The sequence below is a fragment of the Thermobia domestica genome, chromosome 18, assembly GCF_964235325.1.
Source record: "Thermobia domestica chromosome 18, izTheDome1.hap1.1, whole genome shotgun sequence".
Taxonomy (NCBI): Eukaryota; Metazoa; Arthropoda; class Insecta; order Zygentoma; family Lepismatidae; genus Thermobia; species Thermobia domestica.
The window spans coordinates 8,813,510-8,827,052 of NC_137471.1; the positions used below are offsets into that span (position 1 = coordinate 8,813,510).

The window sequence follows — 13,543 nt, forward strand, 5'->3', positions numbered from 1 at the left end:
TGGTTTGACGCAGCTTTTCACTGTCCAGAGCCAGATTTTTCATTTTCATCTGTTTTTTCATAATCACGTTTTATATAAAGTAACCAAGAAAGTTATGTCGCTTTTTGTGGAGGTCTGTGTTCCATTGGTCCTCACACTGTGAGTTGACTGCGAATGGAGATAAGGTGAAGGTTAGTTGCTGGTGTGGGTATATGCAGCACTACCTGATTGTAGCAGTTCAGTTACACCGTGAACTTGCGTAAGAACATGCATTGGTCATCCACAGACCGTTATAAGGGCGTGTATGCTGTACGAGTTCAAACTGGGGTCAAACGCCGCTGCAGCGGGGCAAAAGCTTTGCCAAGTCTTTGGTGAGGGTGTCGTGACTATGCGGACAGTGCAGTGGTAGTTTAACAAGTTTAAGGATGGTGAAAAAAACACTCGAAGACGCACCACGTGCCGGAAGGCCATTACGTGTACAAAATGAAGATCTTCAGGCAGTATTTGAAGCGAACAGTGCCATACATGTGGGGGACTCGGACTACAATTCAGTGTGACTGGAGAAATCATTCGGCAGCACCTCCATCAACTTGGGAAGCACTACTAATTGGGTGGATGGGTCCCACATGATTTGACTCCGGGCCAGAAGGCAACGCGAGCAGACATCTGTGTTTCTTTGCCGTCTCGTCTGAGGAAGTGGCCATTTCTGGCCAGGGTGTTGTCATGTGACGACAAGTGGGTGCTGTACGGAGCTTCTCGGCGACGTCATCATTGGTTAGCGTCCCATGTACCGGTTCCAAAAACAGCCGAAATCAGCACTGCACCACAGGAAGGTTCCCCTGTGTTTTTGATGGACTGCTCGCGGCATCGTGCATCGGGAACTGCTACCAGCTATTCAGAGCATCAATGCAACTGTGTACTCTCAGCAGTTGAACTATGTTGAAGAAAAACTCAAAACTCTGGATCTGGCACTTCTGAATCGCAAAGGGCTCCTCCTGTTACAGGACAACGCTAAGCTCCAAGTCTCCACGTGGCTAGGATGTCCCAGGACACCATTCTGCGCCTTGGATGGGAAACACTATTGCATCCGCCATACTCCCCGGACATTGCTACGTCCGATTATCACCTGTTCAATTACTTGGACAATCACATTAGAGGACACTAGTTCAAATCCGTAGCAGAGGTGCAAAATACACTTGATACCTTCCTCGCTTCACAGCCTACCAAGTTGTACCGCGATGGAATCCATGGCCTTCCAGAACGTTGGCAGAAGGTCGTCGATGCTGATGGGGACTATTTTTTATCTTCCAAGTAGGCCTATGTCTTAGGTGACATATCGATGTTCGAAAATGGTGGGTGGAAAAGCGACCCAACTTTCTTGGTTACTTTTATATTATAAAAACATATAAAGTGCATCACAATCCCAACGAACAACATACTTTTTTTATGCTATAAACACTTATTTTTCTGAAAAACTACGCATGAAAATTTACTCTCAAGCATTGTCATTCTGTTCAGCTCGATGTAATCTGTAGATTAATGTTATGTCTTATCTTTGGATAATGCTAAGCCTGTTTGAGTAAGTCATACTTTTGGGTTATATCTTACTAACCATCTGTACCAACCTTTTGTTAATAAATGTGCCTGTCGTTCAATTTTAGTTTTTAGGGTTACAAAAGAAGAAAAGTTTTTCTCGAAAATTCCGCATGAACTTTTAAATTTACCAAAACGGGGTTCATGCAGACCTGAACTACCTGGAAAAGTAAAGGAATTTTTCAGATGCCATTTTCTTTTTGCTTTATTCGGCTATTTGGTAGATGATATTTTATAAAAATAAATTAGTTTCTTGTGCAAAACTTGTCTACCTACATAAACGCACATTACATGGTAGTAGATGAGTAATTTTTTGGTCGAAGAAATGTAGTTACCTTTTGTGTGTGTGTGTGTGGGGGGGGGGGGCATTGTATATAGACCTGGGGATTTGTAAATCGTGACCTGGAAAACATAGTAAAATCAGGGAATTCATGCGCGGCAAGTTAGTGGGAAGCCTGCAAAGTCATTTTGTTCAGCTGTATGGGATCTGTCCAGTCAGTGGTACCTTATATTTGAACATTTTGTGTGTGTATTAATCGCTAATAACATTTCAAGAATTTATAAGATACGAACAAAATTGCTATTTTCGATTTTTCACCCTCCAGTAATATATATATATATAGTGGGAAGATGAGAAGAAAATTCCCTTAGAATATCATAAAAACCTTAGACCTAAGTCTAAAATTTGGTCCGAGTATGTTGAACGGTATGGCTTCCAAGTATGGGATACATATGCAATGCCGATTAGAAATTTTCGACCATCCCGGATTTTGCGTGGACATCTACTGTTGTGGACCTATTATTTTGGCTCGAGAACTTTGCCACTGTGTCATAGGTACTCGTGTGTAAAAGATAAGATTTGGCGACAGTTGAGTCGAGATACTGCAGATGATATGGTTAATTATAATTCTTTAAATAAAAAAATAATACAATTTGTAATATATATTGCATAGTGTAAAGAAAAGTATGTAAAGTGAGAAAATATAATAGTTTTGTTTGAGACAGATAGACATAAGTGGTCAGTACAGTGACTGAAATTTGAAGAAAACACAAGTTTTTATATATTTTGTGCTTCTTCATACTTCGATAATGTATTAATGTTTAAGAAGCCAAAAAGTGCCGTATTTTAAGAAGTAAACAACGGTCTCTTAAGGCTTCGTGTCCTCAATTATCGCTTAATGAAAACGGATATGTAAACATATTAAAAATCTACATAACGATAGGTACAACTTAGTTTTGCACAATGCGGATTAGGAAATTCTTTCAGGGATAATTATGTCCATGGTAAGAGGAAGTCTGTTGATTTCAGTAGGGAATCTGCATTTAGACAGTCTTTAGATTATTCCAAGTCTAAGTCACGAAGTATAAAATAGAAACATAGCCCATTCCGTGTCGTGCGATTGGTTATCCAGAAATTGATTGTAAGAAGTAGACACTGGCAACTATTTTCTCGACGATTACTGTGGGATAGTTTTTCTCCCATTTAAAGTAGTCCCGAGTGAGCGCGAGTACCAGTGGAATCATTGAGGTTAGTGGGCGAGACCTTCAAAATAATCATCGAAATCATATTTTTTTTTATATACAGGGTGGGCCAAAAGTAGGTATACACCCCTCCATTGATCAAGTATAACATTCTAGTTTATGGGTTTATTTGTTTCGACTGTTCCGGACTTCAGTTATAAGTAAAAAAACGTTAAAAAACAAATAATAAAGAAACTAGGTGTACCTGTTTGAGAACAATAAGAAATGATACAAAATGCAGTGAGCTGATCAGTACGGGACTCTATGCCTACTTTTGGGTTACCCTGTATATTGTAATGTGATTTCGGTGCAAGTATTATTGAGATCGAGCTTAATGCAAAATAGCCATTAAATTCTGGGCATATAACGCAGGGGGAAGAGGGGGATTTAGCATTTTCTTTTCGCACCAAGGTTATTATGAGACATAGACGTGGGATCCTAATCAGATGAACCCGGGTCTTCCCAGTCGAAAGCTTGTGCGCTAACCACATAGCCACGAAGAAATGAGATCTTTTAGTTTTACGTCCACTATTATGCTGTGTGTAGGCTAAAGAAGATGGTGATGAGGTGAATGAATGAAACGATACAAGAGGGGGAAGGGAAGGAAACGGGAAAACTATTGGTATGGTTTATAGTTTAATGGGGACGTGGGCAGGAAGGCTATTTGACCCCGTCACGAGGGGAGAACTCCGAGAAAATTCACTCACACAGTATTTGTTCACCACAAAGCCCACTTGGCATGAGCTGGGATCGAACCAGGGAACCCGCGCACCATAAGTGAACGCTCTACCACTGAGCCACCGCAGTCCCTGTTTTAAGTTGAACATTTTTCGCAAGAAAATTTGCAAGTTGCTGTAGAGTCCAATAGTTGGAATGAAGAAGTAGATCAATGCGAGAAATATGTTACCATGATTGGTGGCATTAGAATAATTCATTCATGGCCAAAAACAGAAGAAAAAAAAACTAGTATAAAGAGAGTTATCTGATGCGTACATTCTATTTAAAGTATTGTTCCAGGTAATTGTTTTGATTTTTTTTTTTTTTTTTTTGTCCTCATTGCACATATTCATGCGTGTCCATTTTAAAATAAAATTCGTGTCCGAGTTTCAAGAGTCATTAATCCGTTAATTAGTGTTGAATGCATGAAGTTTTAAAAAATCCAATTAGCGTAGCTTTCATGTGTGGAATTCCAGGTTCATTATAAAACTCATATAACTGCCATACTGCAATTAATTGTATCTTCTTAAAAAAAAAAAAAAAAAAAAAGACGACTGACTAAATCATTACGCATTTTTTTCTTTCTGGTTTTTTTTTTAACACTTTCTTTCAGTTCCTTCCGGTAGTAGTGGGAAATGAGAACTGTATTTTTGTCAGACGCAGAAGCTGAGGGGAAATGTTTTTTATGATTATTTTCCTCATTATATAATTATTTTGATTTGAAATTTATTTTCGAGTAGTAGATCTTATTTTATTGCGGTTTAATTGATCAGTGCTGTGTTGTTTTTACAATAAGATGCCGTGACTGATTTGATTGATCGACGCTTAGGCCAAATTGCTTAAGGTACAAACTTGAAATTTGGACAGTATCTAAGATTTGTTACGTTTCGTTCCACTAAGGAAGGATTTTTGGAAATGCGAAACGAGAGAGGGGGAATGTGGGTTGCAATATTTATAATAAGCTGTCCATATTTCGGAATCCCTTATGGTTAGAGAGATGAAAATCGGTATTCAGGCTTTTCATTTTAAGTAATATTTCAGTGTTTGTTTAATATTTAACCTGCAAGAGATGTAAATTTGATTTGATTTGATTTTAGTTTAGGGTCCTTTTCAGCAGCGAAGCTATATGAGACGTGGACCTACAGTTTTTTTTTTAACGTGGGATCCGATTCAGAGTGAGTCGTGGGACAAGTGGGTCACGATTTGTGAGTGGGTCTGGGTTGTGGGTCAACAGGACGACCCATTGCAGCCTACCACTAACCGTGACCCACTTCGACCCACCATGCCCCACTCCACTCAGTGCATTTTAGACAGCATTTTATGAATACTGCTGAATTTGTCTGTTTTACTTTCAAGGTCTCAATTTTTTTCGTTTGTTTCTGTTTACTTACCTTCAGGAACTTTTGGATATTGATATTTGTAATTATAATAATAGCAATAGGAGCTACTACTTGGCTTCCGAGACACTCGAATTTTAGTTTTTTTTTCTTTTTTTCCTTTACATTGGCCTACTTACCTCCATTTGAGACGTTCAAATTTCATCCTGTTTCCACTGAGAAGTATCTGTAATTCAACAAGGAAATAATGTATGATAAATAAATTGGAATTCATCGTAATATGATCCACACAAACACTTTATCATTTTATATCGTAAATGTCAGGTTCACTGGTATTGTAATAGAGCAGTGCTTAAGGGATTGACCGTATAAATTCGAACTTCGTAGAATTACTGATAATTTCACAGCCTTGTTTTAATTACCAATGAAAACGCTTGAGTCAGTAGAGAAGAGGGCGTGGATCATGAGTCAGAGTTGATGACGAAAGGTTTTGGTGGGTCATTGGTCAAGTTTTCATTGACCCACGCCATCTCTGATCCGAACCAAATGAGCTCCCGCCGGGAAACGAACCTAAGGGCGCGTTTGCTAATCGCTTGCCGCGAGGGAGGTCTGCAAGGGAATCGGGAGGGATGCGGTTACAATTATTATATTAAGATATCTGTATCACCAGATCCTTAGGTTTGAGACATGGTGTTTGCTATTTAGACTCTACGTTTAAAATAATCAAACATCCGTTTCATCGCTTTTTATATATTTGACCTTGATTGAAAGAAAAGGGGTTATGGTGTTTCACTAAGATACAAGACATTTGAATTCGTGTGACTGTGCGTGGGTTTCCTTGGGGTTCTCCGGTTCCCCCACTTTCGTTATTCCACTTAGGGTCCCTCCCTAGACTCGGTGCATAATCCTTTGATACATAGGGTTCTTGGTTCGATCCCAACTCGTGTTAAATGGACTTTGTGGTGGACAAACACCGTGTGTGTAGGTTTTCTCGGGGTTCTCACGTTCCCTCCTACTTTCTCCATTGCACCATTTCATTCATTTCTCTTTATCATCGTCTCCTTTAGCCTAGCTGGCATAACTGTGGGACATTACTCTAAAAGATTTCATTTCGGCGCATAATTATGAAAACTTTGAACTCAAAAAAGAACATTTCTTGTGAGACTTCGAGTTCATGTAGGTTTTCTATGAAAGGTGCAGAAGGAAGAACGAAATATTACGCACAGTAAAACGCGGGGGCATTTGATTAGTTCCTATAATATAGTTTGTGTTTAACGATTTTTTTTTTTTTTTTTTGTCCAAAAATGAGATACGAACTACAGCTAAAATTCCTTCCTTGTCCATTTAGAGATAAGGTTCAGTAAAAATATTTGAAACAATATAAACAACTTTCCAAGTTGTGACTCAGGGAACTTGTTGATATCGTGATTAACTTTTCCCGAAGTGGAAACGCAACTGACGCACCGGAAAAATCTGGATTTTTATCGATATGTTACCGTGGCTAATAATGATCCTGAGTATCTAATGAAGTTGATGATCCTGTTGTTATTGAAATCGACTCAGTAGTTTTTTGAGTTGCATCAATACACTTGTGTATCCCTCCTTAGTAGAGGCCTATCTGTACTGATATAGATTAGGTTGGTCTTCTGAATCAACGTGTACAATGTATTAGATCAGTGTTCATCTCGAAGTTGAAGTGGGTGGCAGTCTTCAGGTAAGTTAGTAACAGATGATTTGGTACTGTATTTTGACTTCCAATATTTGCGAGGGGGCATGGTGGCTTAGTGGTAGGGTGCTTACCTCTGGGTTCCCTGGTTCGATGCCAGTCAGGGTGGAAAAAAATCATGATTTTTTTTTAAAAAAATCATTTTTGTTGATTTTTTTTATTTAAGTCGATTTTTTTGATTTAAATCAAATCTCTCTCCTCCTATAATACAAGTTGCGAACTGAAGAAAAAGCATTAGGAATTAGTATAAAATGCTAATTATGCCATTTAAGTGAAAGTATTGGGGTTGAACTTTGAAATAAAATGAAAATGAAATCTTTCAGTTTTACGTCCCACGGTTATGCCGGTTAGGCTAAAGGAGACGGTGATGATGAGAGATGAGTGAAATGGTGGAATGAAGTAAGTGGGAGGAAACGGGAGAACCCCGAGAAAACCCACGAGCACGGTGTTTGTCCACCACAAAGTTCACTTGGCGGGGGCTGGGATCGAACCCGGGACCCCAAGCACCAGAGGTGAACGCTCTACCACTGAGTCACCGCGCCCCCAGGGTTGAACTTTGAATTATCCCTAATCGTTAACCTATATCAATCCCAAACAATGTTTCTTAACTCTTTTAAATTATGGCTCTTTTTAAAGGTAAATTATAGACTTTCAGTCAAGGAGCTACAGCATCATCCCTATTTATCCTAGGATCATGGTACATACATCACTCTCTCTAGAATAGAACAGCTTTTGAAACGGTAACATTCACATTTCCCTATCACGTCCCTGAAGCAGGAAATTTTGAGAGAAATCGGGGTATCTTTTTAACTTTTTTTTTTTAAATTGTTCTCCTCTGGATTCCCCTGTGTTAACGCACAGATCTCAAAATCAACTGGGATATACTAAGGGGTGTACTAAATGTGTGTACAAAATTTCAAGCTTCTATCTTGAGTAGTAAGGGTGAGGAAACTATTTAACAATGAGCTAAGAATATTCCCACAATGCCCCAGATGACCCGGATGTAATATAAAAATTTCCTCAGACATCCCTATTTATCCTAGGATCATGATTTGTACATTATTCTCTTCAGAATAAAACAAATTTTCAAACGGTACCCTTCAAATGTCTCCATAATGTATCTGAGGCGGCAAATCACGAAAAAAAAGGAATTATTTGTTAAATATCTTCTTTTGCAAAATTTTTACCTGTGGACCCCTCCCCCTGTTTTAAGAAAGAGATCTGAAACAAATCTGAAAAATACGGAGGAGTGCACTGAGTAAATGTGCAATATTTCAATCTTGTAGGTACAAAAGGAAGCCCGTGAAAAATAATATTCCCCAAATACCCCAGATTCCCGTATAAAACAGGATCTGAGGTAAGAGTTTCCTGAGACATCCCTATTTATCCTAGGAGCATAGTATTATACGTACATCATTTTCTTCAGAATAGAACAGCCTTTCAAACAGTACCATTCATATGTCTCCATCTGAGGCGGGAAAATCACGTAAAAAGCTATTTTTTGTTAAAAATATCCTTTTTTAAAACATTTTTTCCCCTCTGGATCCCGCTGTTTCCACGCAGAGATCTGAAAATTATTAAGGGGTGCACTGAACGAGTACGCAAAATTTCAGTCTTCTGAATGCAAAATGTAACCCGCCAAATAATAATACGCATAACAAAAATATCTTTTTAAATTTATGAGTCATCACATCCATGCCTCAACGAAGAAAGGCGTGAAAGCATATGTAACGTACTCTAAAATCCTCCAGTCTTGAAGAAAACGAAGTAAAAAGCCTTATTGGTACTTTTTTAATCGAATAATGAAGATTCTACCCTATCACCTAAACATAGGTGATATAATTTAAAAGGTTAAGCATTAAGGAAAAAAGTACAGCAACGTTTATCAAAATGATACTTTAAAACCCAAACCCAATGTTACGAAAAGAAGAGAGCAGGATTGCTCCGTTACCTATTTAAAACGGGATTTTCCCTAATCATTCACTGCATGACACTTGTTTTCATACTATACTGTACATTTGAGTCTCATTGTATTATGATTATTAACTTCATAATCGAAATAGCAGAACAGAAACGGGATTTTACTTATTTTCACTTTAAATTAATTTATTTCGGAATTCGATTTAAATCGACGATTTTTATTTAAAAAATCAAGTGATTTAAATCTTGATTTAAATCGTGATTTAAATCAGACTGATTTAAATCAATCCACCCTGATGCCAGTCAGGTAAGTTTGTGGTGGACAACATCGTGTTCGTTGGTTTTCTCGAGGTGCTCCCGTTTCCTTTCAACTTCCCATTCCGCCAATTCTTCCATCATCATTCATCTCTCTCAGCCTAAAGGGCATAATCATGGGACGTTAAACTGACAGATTTATTTTTTTCCATATTGAGTGAGGTTTTTCCTGGGTTTTCCTCCTTCATACCAGATAAATGCCAGGATTGTACCTAACAGAATGGTCCCAGGGCGCTTCCTTCCTTCTCCAATTCTCCGGGTAGTGTGGTCGCCGAGGGACGTCATCCGTTATGTGTGTGCCGGGCTAACATGGCCATTGATGCCGAAAGCCCAGAAATCTAATCACTAATCCCTGTTTTCGAGGGGACCGTGGTGCCTCAATGGTAGAGCGCATGGGGTCCCTAGTTCGATCCCAGCTCGCGCCAAATGAACTTTGTGGTGGACCAGCTCGTGCGCGTGGTTTTTGTCGGGGTTCTCCCGCTTCCTTCCACTTTCTCATTCCACCAATTCATTCATTTATTATCATCACCGTCTCCTTTAGCCTACACGACATAACTGTGGGACGTAAAACTTACAGATTTCATTTCATTCCATTTCCTAATTCCTATTCTCGAGTATTTTCGTATAGTGTATAGATTTGGGAACGAAGCCATTATGACGTCATGGAATAAGCACCTAAATTTCTCTCCTATTAAGAAAGGGTTGGAAACGGTTCGCTGTAGTTTTTTTTTCAATTGTGAACATAGCAAAGAACTTTAAGATAAGTGATGTTCAGTACTGAATCTTGTGCCATAGTATCGAATTCTCATTATCTATATAAATAAAAATGAATGTAACTATGTTTTACGTTTTAATTCCTCCTAGACTGCTGCGCCCATTTTGTTGATTTTTGGTACATAAATGAACCCTGTCCTACCTAAAGTTTTTGTCATATTTTAGACAAAGCTCAGGAAGGCGGGGAAAAGATGTAATATGTAAAAATAATCGAAAACTACTCGTCTTAGTGTCTATAGTTTTCGGAGTTGCTGAGATGAATAGCAACACTTCCGATTGCCGTTTTAAGTCAAAATTCAGCCCCCATCGGTATCGGAGGTGAGAAGAGCGTAACACTACTGATTTTTTTTTATCATTGCCGTTTCGTTGTAATGCGTATCCTAATGGGGAGGGGAAGGGGTTGAAATACTTTTCACAAAATATTCTCACCTATTTGAGCTAGTACTATATAAGCTACTACTAGCCTAAAAATATTTTTTGAAGTCTATGATGCGTGAAAGCAGGTGAACAGGGATATTACTACACTTGCACAGAGCGTTATTTTAGCAGAAAGAAAAGTTCTCCTTACACACACACACACAAAAAAAAAAAAAATAATAATAATAAATAAATAAAGCCTGTTTAATTCAGTGACAGGCAGTGTTAACCAGAACAATGATTACTCATGCTTCAAACCGTACATTTGACACACAATAGAAACGTAGTGTTGGGGTTTGAGCTCACTCCAAAAAAATGTAATAAATAATAAAAGATTAGTTTAACGACCTACGGTATGCCTGTTAGGATAAGTGAAAATGATTGATTACGGAAGATTTGGTGGGATGAGAATGTGGGAGAAAGCGAGAATACTCTGAGTGAACTGAGGGACACAATGTTGTCCAGCACAAACTCACGTGACCTGTAATCGAACCAGGGACCCGTTACATTAGAAGTAAGACTTTTTACCTCTGAGCCATCTTGTCTTTTATAGAAAATAGTTCGACCGCTATGGCGTCGTTAAGGGGAAAGGAGGGCAATTAGTGAATTTGAATTTGAAGTATTTTAATCAATAGTATAGTAATATACTAAGAAAAAGGGGCACGGTGGCCCAGTGGTAGAGCGCTAGTTTCTGGTGTGTTGGGTCCCTAGATCCCTCCACGGCCAAGTTTGTTGTGTACAACATTGTGGACTTGGGTTTTCTCGGGTTTTCCCGTTTCCTCCCACTTTCTCATTCCACCAATTCTTTCATCACCATTTATTGCTTTAATTATCGTCTCCCTTAGCGTAAGGGGTATTATCGTTTTTCATTTTTCATTTCATCTAAAAAAGAAAAAAAACGTGACACTGTGCTTATATCATTTGAGAACCTTCCTTTCGCCCCCAAAATAAAATTCGAAATCCCACTGCTAAGCAGGACATTGATTTTTGAGACACTATCTCGATATGTACAGTATTTCCAAATGAAATAACATAATGATATCAACATTCGACGTGGTAATCAATTACTCCTGAAATACTGATTGTACAGGGTGGCCCAAAAGTAGGTATACAGTTCCGTACTGATCAACTCATTGCTGCTTATATCATTTCTAATTGTTATCCATCAAGTAGACTTAGTTTCTTTATTATTTGTTCTTAATGTCTTTTTGCTTATATCTGAAAGTCGGAATAGCCGAAATAAATAAACCTATAAGCTAGAATGTTGTACTTGATCAATGCAGGTTTGTATACCTACTTTTGGGCCACCCTGTATTTTACACAACTATGAACAACATAGCCTGTTGCTTGTGTATCGGGAGTCTGGCAAGAACATCATCCAAAAGGGACGAGAGCGGATGAAGGATCAAGTAGAGAACCATGTGACCTTAGAGAAGATGTAGTACTTGCTACTTGTTGAGAGTTCCTTTTGTCCTGAAGGCTGACATTACAGCTTCGGGAAATGACCGGTAACCAGTTTATGTACGTCCTCGGTTGTCTGCTTGATTTTTATTAGAAAAAAAAAAGTTAAACTCCAACCTGTTGCTTTTGTTCAAAGTCTATTGGCACCTAAGTCAGAAAGTGTATGTAGGCGTTACTATGGAATCAACTTTAACCAGCAGCCTCTAGAAGACCATATAAAGATCCTTTTGGATTTGTTCTTGTTAAGTGATGTTGCAACGGTGCTTTCGTGCTCCCAGTGTTGGTAGCTCTTCTGGAGAAAAACGGCTACCAACTGAAAGAGCTTTATGCTCATACGGCTGACAAAGAAGTATCAAGGCAGTAGAGAAGCACTGATTCCAACTTTGTCATGATCATTCTTCAATGGAGAATGTGTGTTAAGTGCTACTTAAGATTTCGTATGACATTATTTTTTTTCCCCTCCGTCACACGAGCAATAAAAGACGTTCCACTTATTGAAAAGAAATGAAATTTTTTGTTCATCAGCCTACAGTAAGCCCTGTAGCGCTGTAGGCTAACAGGGCCTAAATTGATGCAAGTGAATGATACTTACTTGTAATGGGACTTCCGCTTGCGGGATTCGTCTATTATTATTATTATTATTATTATTATTATTATTATTATTATTATTATTATTATTATTATTATTATTATTATTATTATTATTATTTTATAAATCTTCCTGCATTTACTTAAAGAGTCTTCATCCCGGCGAAATTAAAATATCGCTAATTTTACAGTAATTATGTGATATCTTCAAATAGATAAAAGATAATCGAAATGTGGAACAAAAGCCCTAGACAATATTATTTTACATGAGAAACCGTTATCACAACTCACTTATCTGCTTTCGATTTCGAGTCATTTTGAAAATCGGCATTTATTTTCGCGTTTCTAAACAGCTGAAAACGGAAAGCCATTAGGTGACTTGTGATAACGGTACTTCACGCAAAATAATATTGTCTAGGGCGCTCTTGTTCCATATTTCAATTATCTTTTATCTATTTGAAGATATCACATAATTACTGTAAAATTAGCGGTATTTTAATTTCGCCGGGATGAAGACTCTTAAAGTACGGGATGTCATTGGCTCGCAGTGTTTGCAATAAGTTGATACAAAAAGTCGCTAAATGGAAGGTGAAATGACTCCAATTTTGGCTGAAAAAAATATTCGTGAAATTTCGTATTTCTTTCATGTATATAATCAGCTCAAGCCATATTATTATTTACGGTACAAAAACGAAAAACGTAAATGAATAAAGAATATATATATACTTTATGATCAATTTTATTTCAACTAACTCAAAAATGAGTTTACAAAAACGAACAAAACTAAAAGTCTATAAAGAAAAACAAATACATCTACTTCAGTTTTACTCACGCTTCTACAGATAATCAGCTTGCTATCGGTAATGTATTATTTGTGTCTCTAAACGGAAGTTCTGCAAACAAAAGGTCATTAAAGGGTGGAGTTGGTTCCCGTTAGAGTGCAAGTGATATTAGCAATGAAAACGGGAATATGGAGATAAATGCTATGCACTTTCCTAGCTTGTCAACATTTGTGCTGATTCAAATAAACAAAAGGAAAATAAGCATATATCTGAAGTGATTTGAGCTAATACTATGGTACTTGTACCGATTATGGCCCGGGTCCCTAATATGACCTACCCACTATATCTCTGAAGATTTACGTTGGTGCTACTAGATGACAATATAAACTATGTCCTCTGAGCCGCGCAAATAT

The 13,543-nt window shown here is 38.0% G+C and overlaps 1 protein-coding gene across 2 annotated transcripts in view; it reads left to right on the forward strand.

Annotated features, from left to right (window-relative positions):
• Nucleotides 1-13,543, forward strand: part of LOC145676048 (kelch-like protein 26) — a 100,019-nt gene that overhangs the window by 14,274 nt on the left and 72,202 nt on the right. The window contains exon 1 of one of the 2 annotated variants that reach the window (XM_081746901.1): nt 6,718-6,861. The exons of the other annotated variant lie outside the window; for it this stretch is intronic. The gene's annotated coding sequence lies outside the window, so the exon portion shown is untranslated. Of the gene's footprint in view, nt 1-6,717; nt 6,862-13,543 lie in introns of those variants that run through there. 2 annotated transcript variants of the gene reach the window in all.